Source organism: Leptidea sinapis, chromosome 42 (assembly GCF_905404315.1).
Source record: "Leptidea sinapis chromosome 42, ilLepSina1.1, whole genome shotgun sequence".
Lineage (NCBI taxonomy): Eukaryota > Metazoa > Arthropoda > Insecta > Lepidoptera > Pieridae > Leptidea > Leptidea sinapis.
This window is the reverse complement of record NC_066306.1, coordinates 1,523,110-1,536,342: the sequence shown is the minus strand read 5'-3', so window position 1 is coordinate 1,536,342 and position 13,233 is coordinate 1,523,110. Positions and strand designations below refer to the sequence as shown.

The 13,233-nt window shown below is 35.4% G+C and overlaps 1 long non-coding RNA gene across 1 annotated transcript; it reads right to left on the bottom strand.

The window, feature by feature from the left end:
• Positions 1-3,501: 3,501 nt before the first annotated feature.
• LOC126976704 (uncharacterized) lies at positions 3,502-12,832 on the bottom strand. The gene is made up of 4 exons (XR_007731960.1): positions 12,728-12,832; positions 10,642-10,706; positions 5,719-6,039; positions 3,502-3,658 (listed from the first exon to the last, which is right to left on the bottom strand). It is a non-coding gene; the product is annotated as an uncharacterized LOC126976704 (long non-coding RNA).
• Positions 12,833-13,233: the final 401 nt, after the last annotated feature.

Below are 13,233 nucleotides of genomic sequence, written 5' to 3'. Positions count from 1 at the left end.
GAAGAATACATACAAATTTAAATTTTCGCCCTTCTACGATCCACAACTATTTTTTTTTTCACGATTTTTATATTATTCTGTTCCATCCACCAAACCGATATAGGGTTGCAAGATGGCAATCGAATACAATAATTGTAGTACTATATATTTGGTAGGTCTGAGAATCGGTCACATCAAAATTTTAATAATTGATTTTTTTTAATATGTTATAGGGCAATACGACGTTTGCTGGGTCAGCTTGTATAATATATATTATGTACTTTGACTGTCAACAGATTAAGTACCAAGAATATATTATTAAAAGGCAACAGTCAATTTGCTTAATTCTTAACTCTTCAATCTATATATTTAAAAAACAAAGCCGTGTTAGTTACACCGTTTATAACTCAAGAATGGCTAGACCAATTTTTCTGTTGTCAGATTTTTTGGATTTCTCTTAGTCCGGAATAGGATAATAAGTTATAAAATATCAAAAAAATTACGAAAAAATATTATTATAAAAAAAAAATATTTTCTGATACATTTTGTATATATTGATATTTTGATGACATCTCGAGAATAGAAAGAATTCGATGAAATTTTTTGTTAGTTTCACGTTTCAGTAATAAAATACAACTGATAGTGCACGTCATGTTATTCAAGTTGAATGGTTGGTGTGTTTGTTTCGAGTTTCGAGAATAAGCTAATAAGCTTATTGTGCCGATATTATCATTAACAATGGCACGACCAAGGCCATCAAATTATTCCCGACAAAGACGTAATGCAACTAGGATTCGAAACATTGCAAATGAAAGGACTGAAGAAGAACAAGAAATTGCAGGTGAAAAGAACCGCGTTAGTATGGATCGACTTAGTGCTATGAATCACAAGAGCAATGCGTGGCAGCCTGTAAAACGGATCGGCTGGCAATAAGAAATCGTCCAGTAAAACCTCAGAGATCAACAACTAGATAATTTTCGACGCACAAGAAGAAATTTATGAAGTACTGATTTGAATCAAGGAGCATTTCGATACGGTTGCAGTACTTATTACTGTTTGAGAGTGGGAAACTACCGAATCACGACATTTTCTAGCTAACACTCCAAAATACAATGATTGTTTCCAAATGACCCCATTTGGGGCAGACATTATCTAAGAACGAGGACATTCAAGGTATTTATTTATTTATATACTTGCACACAATACAGTAGAAGAATAACATACTTACTATACTTATTCCTGTGTATTATGTATGATAATTCTAAAAAAAGTGTTTATAAATGAGTAACACGGACTTTGCTTTTGATATTGTAGATATAAAGACAGATTCACCATCGGATTGGATCATTGCAACCTCTCGAAGATGCACAGCATAAATTTTTACAATTATGCTTCATGGACAACATGGAGGAATAACTTGATCGATGTCAAGAGATCAACGCAGCCATGATAATAGCAATTCTTCAAGATCTGCAGCAACTACTTCATGAACATTTTGCATGTCAAGTTAGCCCGCAACTCTTTCCTTTCCGATCCGTCTCGCATTCGCCCTGGCCATTCAAATCTTAAGCCCAGTCCTTGAAAGTTTGTGGTCTGAATCTAGAATCCATTTCCCATGTTGAATTAATTATAAGTGGCATGTTCACGCGATGGTAGACCATCTGCGTTATTTGCACATGATAATAAAACGGTAAATGTCGTCTATCACAAGGTGCTTCACTAAAGAGTGCAACCCAAGCACCAAAATACACAGCCAATAAAGAATCATTAACGAACTTGATTTTTTTATTTCCTTATATTTATTATCCTATTAAAATATTGAAATTAATTAAATCCAAAATCTGCTCATTTATTGCCTCTAAGGCGGAACAATGTTCGCCGGGTCAGCTAGTCAAAAATAAAAACCAAGGATTAAGGTTATATGTGTAGTGCACCTTGAAACTATTACCCAATACTTCAATGTGAGGGCCCTATTGTAATTTGGAGATTACAGGAGACGACAAAACTGAGAAATATAGCAGTTTCTTTGTGTTTTAGGTTCTTCCGTTGAAATACTACACTCCCGTATAAATTCTTACCATTAGGTGGTTTAAATGTTTTAGTTGTATTTAATTGTTATGCTTTTTAACATAACATTAATGGCACAAAAACATACAGAAGGTCATATTTAACATTATGTACGATCTTCACAGCAATGTATGTATGCAATACATAATAATCTTGTATAATAAATGGTTACCCTATTCATGTTATCATGCGTAGGATGAGGCTGGAAATATCCTGTTTAAAAAACAATGATAAAGTGACATCGAACATTATTTGAATTTAGCACTCTATGTCATCGCCATTGAATTCAAACTGAATAATATTCTAGATACTGGAATATTTAGATGATTCACGTATATACGTCTACCTTGGATAAATAATCCAGTTGGGCAGGTCCAATTACAGGAAAGAGGTCACTCGTCGAATCCAACTTGGATACGCAGCGATCGGGAAGCTCCGTCTTCTCGTCCAAAATAACACAGTGTCTGAAGACGAAGGTTTTAAACCAGTGTGTGTTGCCAGTGATGACATACGGAACGCAGACGTGGTCGACTATGGGCCTTATGAGGAAGCTTATTGTCGCTCAGAGGGCAATAGAGAGGGCTATGCTCGGAGTTTCCCTGTGAGATCGAATCAGAAATGAGGAGATCCGTAGGAGAACGAAAGTCACTGATGTAACCCAGATTGTTGCAAAACTGAAGTGGCAGTGGGCAGGTTTGGCAGGCATTACATTTGAATTTAGAATCTGTCATTTTTATATGATTGTTCATTGAGTTTTCTCATTTTGCCGCCCATACATTGTACAATATTTTGCGATATTAAATGATAATTTGGAGTCCCTAAAACGATCCGCACGATTGGCAGTGAAGAATTTTCCCATGGAAAGAGTGCGTGCTTCTATTGATAAACCTCAACGTTTAAAAGACTGTATTGCAGTCAATGGAGACCAATTTGAATAAGCTTTTTATATTTTAAATTGTTTTATATTTATGTATTAAACTTACACACTGTAAAAATAATAAATGTTATCTGCAATAGAAATTTTATTTTCTTTGTTTCAGTATTTATAGCAAGCCTAGGCATATATTATATGTCTTCTGTATTAGGATTGCCCCATACTGTTCCAGTATGTCAAAAGTCAAAGTCAAATAAACTTTATTCATTTCGGCTGAAAGTAAGCGGTTTTGAATAGTCACACTATAAATATTTCTTTTAAATTACTGAATATGTTCAAAAAAAGTTGAACTCGTGAGAAGAACATAGAAGAAACTCAACGGCCACTCTTTTTAATCAAATAGAGTATTTATGGAAAAAAACACACTGTATACCAAATAATTAAAGTAAACATTTTATTGATATATAGTTCCGTATGACGCTACAATAGCTTTTCTGTGAAGAAAAGAAACTGATAGATTCAATGTTTATCATTGAAAACATGTAGAATATTTAATGAATCAAACTTAAATAAAATAGACATTGACTGTATTAAGACTGTATTAATAATTATTCTACGAGCTAGACTTATATAATTTGCGTACAACAAAGTTAAACGAATCTCGATACAATAATAAAACTAAAAACAACTACGGCCATTAAGGTCTTTCCGCTGGATGCCATGGAAGCTGATGATGTTCTGAAAAACAAAAATATATTTTTTTAATAAAATATTAAACAAAATTACTATTATAAATCTAATTTGTCTAATTAATTCCAGAAGTGAGGGTTATCACTTTAAATAAAATAATAAATTGTTTAGATTTGCAAGAGCGACCTCTCAAGTCAATTTCCTAATATGCAAATATTGGGGTCGAGCAGGTTATCAACTGTAAAAAGTAGATCCTGTAGATGAAACCACAACCTGAGAGTTGAACAAAGCATACAAGATTTTACGACGATACGTCACTCGATCGGTTAGCTCAGTTGAAAGAAAACTCGCACGGAACGCGAGAGGTTTCGAGGGTTCGAGTCCCGCATCATTCATAAAATTTTGTTTTCAAATTTTATTTGTGTATTACTGATTTTCATTTTTATTTTGTACTTATGCCTTATATATAATATATATCGACATGTTTATGTATAAAATTATGTAGCTGATGCTTGCGCCTTTGTCCGCGTAGATAAAGGGTTTTCAAAAATAATAAACAAGTTTGCAATTGATGATTATCTCATGTCCTATTCCAGTCCGGCTTCCTGTTTTTGCTCCCGTTCAACGTATTATACGAATCTTATCTCGAGGAAGATTGTAAAGGCAAACTTAACCAACTATTGGTATAGTTATAGCTCACCGACGTGAATTTCAGTTTTTCACAAATCCCACGGGAACTCTGGATTTTTCCGGGATAAAATGTATCCAATGTTCATTCCCAAGCTCTATTTTATCGCTGTACCGAATGTCATCAAAATCGGTTCAGTAGCTCCAGCGTAAAAGCGCAACAAACAAATCACATTCACATTTATAATAATTGAAGGCATTTAGATACTTATCATGCCATTCGTTCCGAAAACATTGTATTAACTCTTAGGCATGTTATATTAAATGTGCGTTTCAATTTATTAGTGGCAAAACCCGGAGCATTGTTAACATTTTTGTACTCCATCATGACTCCAGCCAATATGAATAATTGTCGAACTCTTTATACAAATTTTCTGTATGGTATCGTGGTGGCTTCCTGCACATGACTTTGAGAAAGGCTCGTTGAGCTCTCTCTAATATTGTTAGATGCTATTTTGCAGCTCCAGCCCAAACTGTTATGCAATACATAATGATTGATTGACATAGCGCAATTTAAATTGATTTATTGGTTGGCAATCAGCTGATTTCCTAGGAAGTTTTTTTGATACTCATGAGTTTTCTAACTCTTGCAGATAATCATAATATTATGTGCGGCAAGTGAGTTTTTTCTACACAAATTAAATTTGAAAACAAAATTTATGGACGATGCGGGACTCGAAACCGCGACTGTTAGAACTCATACTGGGGTGCGACAGACCAGAGATCACAGCAATACTAACTATGTGGCCGGCACTGCGCTGTAGAGCGCTAGAATGTGGTTTGGCTTGAAGTATTGCCGTACTCTATTTATGCCGTGATGCAGTAATGTGTAAGCAATACTGTGTTTCGTTCTGAAAGGCGCCGTAGCTAGTGAAATAATTGGCCAAAGAGACTTGACAACTTAAGTCTCAAGGTGACGAGCGCAGGTGTAGTGCCGCTCAGAATTTTTGGGTTTTTCAATAATCCTGAGCAGCACTGCATTGTAATGGGCAGAGCGTATCAATTACCATCAACTGATCGTCCTGCTTAATGAAGATAAGAAGAGACGTCTCTTATTTTCATTAAAAAAAATGACACCCATCTCCTTCGAAGCCAATTTGGCTTTGCCCTCCAGATGACCGCGGAATTGACAATCACTCGAGATTTCGAGATTGCTAAGCGAAGCATTAATAACGGTATAGTGTGTACTTACTCAAACATTGATCTACAAACAAAGGGTCATACATGTTTTTTTATGACAATAATAGATGAGCAGGACGTACAGCTGATAGTTATTGATCCGCCCTGCCCCTTACAATGAAGTACCACTCAGGATTCTTGAAAAACCCAAAAATTCTCAAAGGCACCACAATCACCTTGAGACATAAGATATTTAGTCTCATTTGCCCATTAATTAATTTATCAATTATAGAATTACATACATTTGTGCTTCACCAGACTCTGAAACTTCTTGGTGAGGCTCTGTAGTCATAGGTGGATTTTCAGATGTCGGTTCCGGGTTTTTCTTTGTACTAGTTTGCACTGGGGTTGTCGGTTTTAATTCAGTTGCAGCTGTTTGCCCTGAGGTTGTCGGGACTGACTGACTAACTATAGGAGTCGATACTGTGGGTCTATTTGTACTAGCATGCTCCGAGACTGTAGTGCTGGCTCCACTTGATGTCGTTGGCTTGATAGAAGTCGCTTTTAATGTAGTTTGTGTATTCGCCGGTTCTGTCGAACTTTGTGATGCTTCCGTTGTCGTCCTATAAATAAAACAAGATTTTTTGTATGTATTAAATTCCTACAAATCCCAATATAGCCCCAGACCCATATAGCCGAATGGTTAGTGATCCTGACTACTAAGCTAGAGGTCCCGGGTTCGAATCCCGGTAGGTGCAGTCATTTATATGATGAATATGGATGTTTCTTTCTGAGTCATGGATGTTTATATGTATTTATGTATGTGTAAGTAAGTATACTGTATTAAGTTTTTTTTTAGTTTGGGGTAAGATAATTTGTTTAAAAGTGTGTCAATATTATAAAAAAATATGCTTGTGGCGGTGACGTGGGAAGGGTCGTTCCATAAAATATGGTCGAGGGAGGCGATCGCTGGCCCATGCGTCATGCTGGTGAACGGGCGTGACTTGTGGTGGCAAAATGATCCTGTTACCAGACACTCTGCTTCATGTTTTTAAAATTTAAGTTTTTACAAACGCTTACAGAATACTCACAGAATACCTTTATTTGTTAAGTGTGTGTGCGGATTGATGCATGTACTGTATAAATAATTAGTTTTTACGTATTAATTTACATTTACTTCTTACTCGTGTAAGACATTACTTTTAAGTATTCGACGTTTGTGTATTTTTGTTGCGTCATTATTATCATACGAGGGCTGCACTAAAAGTATCGGGAATGGAATATTTCCACTGTTCCTGTCATATTAAAAATTTTTTTAATGGAAACTCCTTGGTTTTAAAAATCGAATACCATTTTTTTATTTAAAAAAAGATTCTGAAGAAGAATCATATCAGGTGACGAAACCTGGATATACGCGTACGAACCCGAAACAAAAAACCAGTCACGAGTTTGGGTGTTCGAAAATGAGTTAAAGCCAACAAAAATTGTTCGTTCACGGCGTGTTGCAAGAAAAATGGTGGCCACGTTTGTCTCCAAAACCGGCCATGTTGCGACTATTCCTCATGAGGGACAAAGAACGGTTAATGCAGAATGGTATGCTAGCATTTGTTTGCCACAGGTCGTTTCTGAACTCCGTAAAGAGAACTGCAACCGCCGCATCATCCTCCATCACGACAATGCGAGTTCTCACACCGCGCACAGAACAAAAGAGTTTTTAGAGAAAGAAAACAGAATTATTAGACAATCCGCCGTACAGCCCCGACCTAAGCCCTAATGATTTCTATACTTTCCCTAAAATAAAGAATAAATTGCGTGGTGAGAGATTTTCATCAACTGAAGAAGCTGTGGACGCCTACAAAACGGCCATTTTGGAGACCCCAACTTCCGAATGGAATGGTTGCTTCAATGATTGGTTCCATCGTTTGGAAAAATGTGTAAAATTTCGCGGATAATACTTTGAAAAGCAATAAATACATTTTAAAATAGTAATGTTGTGTCACTTCCTTGATTCCCGATACTTTTAGTGCAGCCCTCGTATTACTAGCTGACCCAGCAAACGTTGTAGTGCCATATAAAGTAATTAAAATTTTTTGGGGTATAAAAAGTAGATGCAACCAATTCTCAGACCTACCAAATCTATCGAACTACAATTATTGTATTCGATTGCCATCTTGCAACCCTATAGCGGATTTGTGGATGGAACAGAATAATATAAAAATCGCGATACAAATAGTTGTAGATTGTTTGTTGTCGTAGAAGGGCGAAGATTTGAAGTTGTATCTATTTTTTAATGCTTAATCATAACAAAATAAAATTTAAAAAAATGTCAAAAAAATAAAAAATAAAATTTAAGGATGGACTACCCTTAACATAAATGTTGAAAAATAGATGTTGTTAGATTCTCTGACCTACCCAATATGCACACAAAATTACATGGGAATCGGTCAAGCCGTTTCGGAGGAGTTTAACTACAAACACCGCGACACGAGAATTTTATATATTAGATATTGTAGGTCAAATGATTTGTAAATCGATGAAGCTGTAAATGTTGATTTGAAAGAGTGGCAATGAGTTTCTTGCCACTTCTTCTCATTAAGCTCAACCTTTTGCGAAGTGGTGGTAAATCAAAAAAAAAAGGAAACTATACATTCTTAAGTGTCATTTCCTTGACCTGCATAAATAAAGTGATTTTGATTTGATTTGATTTATACAGACACCCGCATATAATTTAGAATTTACGGGGATTACAGACCTATTTCATGTTAGCGTGTGTGTTATTAAAGTATATTTGAAAATGGAAACCAGTATCGTACTGACGTTTTTTTAGAATCTTTTAAATCAGTTTTGACAGCTTTAGTGCTTATAAGACATATACATTTTGCAGTCTGCAAAGTGATATTAAAATAGTATTTTATTCAACAGTTGTATAATGAGGGTCAAAAAACGCGAGCGTGGCTAACGCGGAAATATTGAAAATTACAAAATATACCTATCAGAATCTTGGCAAATTTTATTAACAAGTTTTTTTTTTAAGTTGACATTAAAATGTATGGTCAAATGATATAAACATCAAAATATTATGTATTTAATTACAGAGTACCTATGTTGTACTACGTAATACCACAGAGCAGGGGTGGATACTAATATTTCTATGAACCAACCATACTGAACCTAAATTTAGTTGTCTGTGGCACCAAATAACTGTGATTTTGGCGGCATTATAATACGCTAAAAATCCTTTTTAAGGCCATAGAGTACAGACTTTTTCAAAGACTCAATAACCTATGTACTTAAATTAATGATCCTAGCTGTATACTAAGTCTGGCCATAAATACTGTTACAATGATTAAAAATTAACAAAACATTACATTTGAATTTGGAATCTGTCATTTTTATGATTGTTCATTGAGTTTTCTCATTTTGGCGCTAATACATTCTAGATTATTTTGCGATATTAAAATGGAGGCGGGTGATAGGTAGGTAAGTAGGTATGTAGCCAAATGCAATTTTAAAAACTCTCCATACGCTTGGTATTAGTAAAATGATTGTGTACCGAGCTATTAATAGGTACAATGGAGACCTCCTCTGTTAGTGACAGAAAAACTTCTAGCCGTCCAAGTAGTGTTCGTACGGAAAAGGTGGTCAAAGCAGTAAGGAAAGAATTCGAAGAAATCCTAGAACCATGTCGCGTATTTTAAAAGACGACTTAGGACTTGCAGCCTTTAAGAGACGTTTTGGTCATTTCTTACCTGAAAATTTAAAAAAAATAGGGTGGTAATATCGAAAGAACTACTGAAGTGGTACGGTACTACAAAGGGAGGTCAGAGAAAAATATTGTTTACGGATAAGAACAAAATGACCGTATTTATGCCTAGCTCTAAGGAAGCTTCCCAATTAGTCGGCAGAGCGTGGGCACTATCAGGATTCAGTGATGGTTTGGTGGGTATTATTAGCTATGAAGCAGTGACTGAGCCATACTTTTGTGAAAAAGGTATCAAAACATCGACACAAGCGTATCAAGAGACCATTCTTAAGAAGGTAGTTAAGCTCCTTAACAACACCATGTTCAATAACCAAGAATGGTCCTTCCAGCAAGACTCAGCACCGGGTCATAAAGCTCGGTCTACGCAGACTTGGTTGGAAACGAACGTTTCGGACTTCATCAGAGCTGAAGACTGGTCGTCGTCTAGTCCCGATTTTATCCGCTGGATTATGATTTATAGTCAATTTTAGGGAGTACGTCTTGCTCTAAACGCAATGATATTTTTGAGTCCCTAAAACAATCCGTACTATTGGCAGTGAAGAATTTTCCCATGGAAAGAGTGCGTGCTTCTATTGATAACTGGCCTCAAAAGGACTGTTTTGCAGCCAATAGAGACCACTTCGAATAATATTTTTATATTTTAAATTGTTTTATATTTATGTAAACTAACCCACTGTAAAGGGATTAAATGTTATTTGCAATAGATTTTTTTTTGTCTTTGTTTCAGTATTTATGGCAAGACTATACATTCGCAATCGTATGCATAATATAACATAATAATAATAATTCCTTTATTTCAGGGTACATGGCCCATAAAATAAATAAATATATATGGCTCTAATAACGTTTTTAAATTACACACATTATTTTAAAGGAAGTTAAGTTTAATAATCCATATTAGATATTATGCTAAAATGGCAATTTCAAACCAAAACCCCTTTTATTTTGAAAATTTAGGTTCAATAAAATTTATAAATTAAATGACCTGGGGTCGCTCACCCCATTTCCAATTTGTGGTATCAATGAGAAAGTAATTTATACGTTAATAGCCTCTACCACACAAATATCATAACTAATTTTGGTGTACTTAATAAGTCCACAATACTGTTTATATATCTTATATCTTTATACGAGTAATTCTTGTATTTATAAATATAATCTGAAACCTATATGTGTAGATATAGTGTAAATGAGCTAGTCATTTGCACTATATTGAATGTCGAAATTAATTGTAGACTGTGACAGCAAAGGAAAATTAAGGTTGATAGTTAACCTCAATTTTGAGCAATGCACGCACACTAACACCAAGTGACATACAAGTCGCGAGTGTAGACGTAGCTTGACACGCACACTGATGTAATATTCCTGGCCTGTTTTCATCGGTTTTCTATCAGCAAGAGAATCTATCTAGACGTATAAATTATTTAAGCCTAATGTATAAAATGTATGTAGTTCTACTTACGCCGTCGAGGATGTTTGTTGTGGCGGTGCCGCGGTAGTGCCCCCTTCAGCGCAGCTTCCCTGTTTCTGTAAATAATTCAGTTATACAAAAACACTAGCTGACACGAAATGAACTTTTTTTTTCTGAAAATAAGGGACGAGACGAGCAGGACGTTCAGCTGATGGTAATTGATACGCCCTGCCCATTACAATGCAGTGCCGTTCAGGATTCTTGAAAATCCCAAAAATTCTGAGCCGCACTACAATTGCGCTCGTCACCTTGAGACATAAGATGTTAATTCTCATTTGCCCAGTAATTTCACTAGCTACGGCGCCCTTCAGGCCGAAACACAATAATTTTTACACATTACAGCTTCACCGCAGAAATAGGCGCCGTTGTGGTACCCATAATCTAGCTGGCATTCTGTGCAAAGGATCCTCCATCTGGTATTCACTTCAAATGTAAGTATTATATAACAAAATAAATATGTCAAAATAATAAAATGTAAGTATGTATAAATAATTAATTCGTATTTCTTTAAAATATGTACCTAAGTATTCATTTGTTATGTTTTTAAAGTGATAACACTCACTTCTAGTATTAATACACAAAAAATTTTGAAAACAAAATTATATGAACGAAGCGAGACTCGCACCCACGACCTCTGGCGTTCCGTGCAAGTGCTCTGCCAACTGAGCCAACCGTTTGAGTGACGTGTCGTCATAAAATCTTGTATGCTTTGTTCATCTCTCAGGCTGTGGCTTCATCTACAGGATGTACTTTACAGCCTGCTCTTGACTTAACATCTTATGTCTCAAGGTGACGAGCGCAATTGTGGTGCCGCACAGATTTTTTGGCTTTTTCAGGAATCCTTCATTGTAATGTGCAAGGCGGATCAATAACTATCAGCTGTACGTTCTGCTCATCTCTTATTGTCATAAAAAACATGTATGAGCCTTTGTTTGTAGATCAATGTTTGAGTAAGTACATATTATACCGATACTCGAGCGATTGCCAATTCCGCGGTCATCTATAGGGCACAGTCAAATTGGCTTCGAAGGAGCTGGGCGTCATAAATAGAGGATGGCAATTTAGCTCAGGTCCGGCGCTCACCAGTGTCAGTTCAAACAGACGCGGGTTCGAGTCCCACATCGTTCACAAATTTTGTTTTCAAATTTAATTGTAAAAAACTCATCTACTTGCCGCACATTATCTGCAAGAGTTAGAAAACTTATGACTATCATAAACCTACTCAGGAAATGAGCTGATTGCCAACTTCTGAAATCAATTTGAATTGCGCTATGTCAATCAGTTATTATGTATGGTTCAGGTTCAGCAGGAGCTGCAAAATAGCATCTAACAATATTAGAGAGAGCTCAACGAGCCTTTCTCAAAGTCATGTGCAGGAAGCCACGACCATACTCTACAGACAATGTGTATGAGGAATGCGGCGTTCTAAGAGTTCGACAATTATTCGTATTGCCTAGTATCATGAAAACAAAACGAAAATATTCACAATACCCCGGGTTTTGCCTCTAATAAATTGAAACACACAATTAGTGAGCTATAACTATACCAATAGTTGGTTTCGACAAAAGATGAATATTTATAACTATAGTAAAAATTGTTGTCACAAAAGAAATACAAAACTAGTTCTCTCTCAATAACAATACAGCGTTCTAAAGAAAAGTCAACGAAGAGCTGATTTAAGCCACTTAACGAAGCGAAACTGAAAAGAGTAAACGTGAAATTTAAGAATCCGTAATTTTTCATCAGAATTAAAAAATACTAATAATACTTAAGTAATAAAGCCTTCGGTTGAAGAGTTCACATGAAATTAAAAAAAAAACTGTTGAAACAAAACTAATTATTCGAAAAAATAGTCTTATAATGCTACTTCACGTACGCATTGATTCCGATTTTTATCTCACAGAATCTCTCCTTCTCAATAATAATGCAAGAGTTTATAATAGTATGTTACATTCTGCGCATATAGATTATTATTTAGATATTAATTCTAGATAAATTGATGGAATGGTTAGAACTAACACTATTCTATCAAATAATGATGTTATAATATAACCAATGTTAATAAATTAATACTTACAAGGAGAAGCAGTGTTGAGAGCGCCAAGAAAATAATTCTTTTGTCGTTCGACATCTTCCCAAGTCAGCAACACAAATGGAAATGAGGGAGAATATTACAATTTGCTACATATAAAATAATATATTTACAGAGTATTCAATTTATATTTTCCTCGTTTCGTATTGAACTTGATAAATTATTTGGTGATATTTTTGGACGTTGATTTCAATTGTATTTCATCATTTAAACATTGAGGTTGTGTCAACTTCGAAAGGTCGAATGCTCATAACATAGAAGAACCACTAATAGGTCTTAAAATAAAATAATAATAAAATATATAGTCGTGTCAAGAGATCATCTTACAAGGGGCAATGCTGCCGAGATTAATACAATGCAGCAGAACAAGCCCTAATTATAACGTAGGTCTAAGAGAATCATTAAGTGAAAAGTTACCTACCTAATTAATCAACCAGTGGGAGGCTCCTTTGCACAGGATGCCGACTAGATTATGGGTACCACAACGGTGC